Genomic DNA, 4,256 nt, shown 5'->3' on the forward strand with positions numbered 1-4,256 from the left:
AAACTGTTTTGATTGATGGTGGAACAAACTGGACAGCGGAGTCAATCACCACCTTCCGGAGACACCTGAAACCCCACCTCTTTAAGGAATACCTAGGATAGGATAAAGTAATCCTTCTCACCCCCTCCCCCTTAAAAGACCTAGATGCACTATTGTAAAGTGGCTGTTCCACTGGATGTCATAAGGTGAAAGCACCAATTTGTAAGTCGCTCTGGATAAGAGCGTCCTTGACTTAAATGTAAATGTAAAAATGTAACACACCCTGTCCTATCTAGTTACTGTAAGACACCCTGTCCTATCTAGTTGTTTACTGTAACACACCCTGCCCCATCTAGTTACTGTAGCATCTAGTTACTTATAGAATGTCTAGTTACTGTAACACACCCTGCCCCATCTAGTTGATCCCATTTGTTACTGTAACACACCCTGTCCCATCTAGTTACTGTAACACATCCTTTATCTAGTTACTGAACACACCCTGTCCCCATCTAGTTTTGATCTAGTTATGTGTAACACACCCCACCCTGCCCCATCTAGTTACTGTAACATCCCCAGTTACTGTAATGTCTTTGTTTTGATTACACCCTGTCCTAGCATCTAGTTACTTAACACACCCCACCCTGTCTTTATCTAGTTACTGTAACACACCCCACCCTATCTAGTTACTGTAACACACCCCTGCATCTAGTTACTGTAACTTACTGTAACACCCCACCCTGCTCTAGTTACCCCCCTGTCCTATCTAGTTTGTAACACCCCACCCTGCCCCCATCTAGTTACTGTAACACACCTGTTATCTAGTTACTGTAACACACTGCACCCCCCCCAACTTATCTAGTTAATGTAACACACCCTGTCCTATCTAGTTACTGTAACGTTAGCAACACTGTCCCATCTAGTTACTGTTTTGACACCCCACCCTGCCCCATCTAGTTACTGTAACACAACCTGCCCCATCTTTACTGATCACCATCTAGTTGTGTTGACCACCCTGTTACCCATCTTTACTGTAATCACACCCTGTCCTATCTAGTTACTGTAACACACCCTGTCCTATCTAGTTACTGTAACACCCCTGTCCTATCTGTTGACACACCCTGTCCCATCTAGTTACTGTAACACACCCCACCCTGCCCCCATCTAGTTACTGTAACACACCCCACCCCTCTAGTTACTGTAACACACCCCCATTGTTACCCAACACACCCCACCCTGCACCATCTAGTTACTGTAACACACCCCACCCTTCTAGTTAACATCTAATATCTTTGCCCCCATCTAGTTATGTAACACCCCACCCTGCCCCCATCTAGTTACTGTAACACACCCCACCCTGTCTAGTTACTGTAACACACCCTGCCCCATCTAGTTAACATAATGTCCTATCTAGTTACTGTAACAGTCAAAACTGTTCCTGGCCCCCAATGGTGGAACAAACTCCCTCACGACGCCAGGACAGCGGAGTCAATCACCACCTTCCGGAGACACCTGAAACCCCACCTCTTGGAATACCTAGGATGGATAAAGTAATCCACCCCCCCTCCCCCTTAAAAGACCTAGATGCACTATTGTAAGTTGTTCCACTGGATGTCATAAGGTGAAAGCACCAATTTGTAAGTCCCTGGATAAGAGCGTCTGTAAATGACTAAATGTAAATGTAAAAATGTAACACACCCTGTCCTATCTAGTTACTGTAACACCTGTAAGAGTGTCTAGTTACTGTAACACACCCTGCCCCATCTAGTTACTGTAACACACCCTGTCCTACCCTAGTTACTGTAACACACCCTGCCCCATCTAGTTACTGTAACACACCCCACCCTGCCCCCATCTAGTTACTGTAACACACCCTGTCCTATCTAGTTACTGTAACACACCCTGCCCCCATCTAGTTACTGTAACACACCCTGTCCTATCTAGTTACTGTAACACACCTGTCCCATCTAGTTACTGTAACACTGCCCCATCTAGTTACTGGCTAACACAACCTGCCCCATCTAGTTACTGTAACACACCCCTATCTAGCCCCCCTGTCCTATCTAGTTACCGTAGCACACCCTGTCCCATCTAGTTACTGTAACACACCCCACCCTGCCCCATCTAGTTACTGTAACACAACCTGCCCCATCTAGTTACTGTAACACACCCCACCCTGTCCCATGCCCCCCCATGTCTCTAGTTACTGTAACACACCCTGTCCCATCTAGTTACTGTAACACACCCCACCCTCTAGTTACTGTAACCCCATCTAGTTACTGTAACACACCCTGCCCCCATCTAGTTACTGTATCCTAGTTACTGCCACACCCCTGCCCCCATCTAGTTACTGTAGTTTACTGTAACACCCCACCCTGCCCCATCTAGTTACTGTAACACACCCTGTCCTATCTAGTTACTGTAACACCCCCCCCATCTAGTTACTGTAACACACCTGCCCCCATCTAGTTAGGACACCCCACCCTGCCCCCATCTAGTTACTGTAACACACCCCACCCTGCCCCATCTAGTTACTGTAACACACCCTGTCCTATCTAGTTACTGAACACACCCTGCCCCATCTAGTTACTGTAACACACCCTGCCCCCATCTAGTTACTGTAACACACCCCACCCTGCCCCCATCTAGTTACTGTAACACACCCCACCCTGTCTAGTTACTGTAACACACCCCACCCTGCCCCCATCTAGTTAAACACACCCTGTCCTATCTAGTTACTGTAACACACCTGCCCCCATCTAGTTACTGTATTCTAGTTACTGTAACACACCCCACCCTGCCCCATCTAGTTACTGTAACACAACCCTGCCCCATCTAGTTACTGTAACAAACCCTGTCCTAGTTACTGTAACACAAAGCTAATATTAGGTGTAAACAATATTTAATCAATGCCAATATGATGACATTTCATATGATCACTAGTACTGACTTTTCAATATGGTAGCACCTCTGAATTATTCGTTAAAAAAAACAAAAACATAAGTTAATTTTATTTCACATCCAGAAAGAATTTACAGTGTACAAATATGCAAATATAAATAAGTGAAAAAGTTTTTAAAAAACTTAATGGAGACAATAAGCCTTTTAAATACACAGAACACAACCTAAATGGCACCCTATTCCCTATATAGTGCACTACTTTTAACCAGAGTCCAATGGCCAATGGCACCCTATTCCCTATATAATGTATTACTTTTGACCATCTCTCTTTATCTGACTTAAATAAATAAAGGTTAAATCAAATTAACAAAAAAAATGTATAAACTATACAGAATGTCTTTGTTCTGAAGTTCACCATCCCTTTTACAGAATAACTTTGTTTTGATTACCTGCTGAAGTAATCATCCTTTATAGAATGTCTTTGTTTTGATCATGTTGAAGTTTAACATCCTTTATAGAATGTCTTTTGTTTTGATTATGTTGAAGTAATCATCCTTTATAGAATGTCTTTGTTTTGATCATGTTGAAGTTTAGCAACCTTTATAGAATGTCTTTGTTTTGATTACCTGCTGAAGTAATTATCCTTTATAGAATGTCTTTGTTTTGATCATGTTGATGTTTAGCAACCTTTATAGAATGTCTTTGTTTTGATCATGTTGAAGTTTAGCATCCTTTATAGAATGTCTTTGTTTTGATTATGTTGAAGTTTAGCAACCTTTATAGAATGTCTTTGTTTTGATTACCTGCTGAAGTTTAGCATCCTTTATAGAATGTCTTTGTTTTGATCATGTTGATGTTTAGCAACCTTATTAGAATGTCTTTGTTTTGATCATGTTGAAGTTTAGCATCCTTTATAGAATGTCTTTGTTTTGATCATGTTGAAGTTTAGCATCCTTTATAGAATGTCTTTGTTTTGATTATGTTGAAGTTTAGCAACCTTATTAGAATGTCTTTGTTTTGATCATGTTGATGTTTAGCATCCTTTATAGAATGTCTTTGTTTTGATCATGTTGAAGTTTAGCAACCTTATTAGAATGTCTTTGTTTTGATCATGTTGAAGTTTAGCAACCTTATTAGAATGTCTTTGTTTTGATCATGTTGATGTTGACTATCGTTAACATAATATCTTTGTTGTGATCACCTGTTGTGGTTGACCATCCTTAACATAATATCTTTGTTGTGATCACCTGTTGTGGTTGACCATCCTTAACATAATATCTTTGTTGTGATCACCTGTTGTGGTTGACCATCCTTAACATAATATCTTTGTTGTGATCACCTGTTGTGGTTGACCATCCTTAACATAATATCTTTGTTGT

The sequence above is a fragment of the Oncorhynchus nerka genome, unplaced genomic scaffold, assembly GCF_034236695.1.
Source record: "Oncorhynchus nerka isolate Pitt River unplaced genomic scaffold, Oner_Uvic_2.0 unplaced_scaffold_1327, whole genome shotgun sequence".
NCBI lineage: Eukaryota > Metazoa > Chordata > Actinopteri > Salmoniformes > Salmonidae > Oncorhynchus > Oncorhynchus nerka.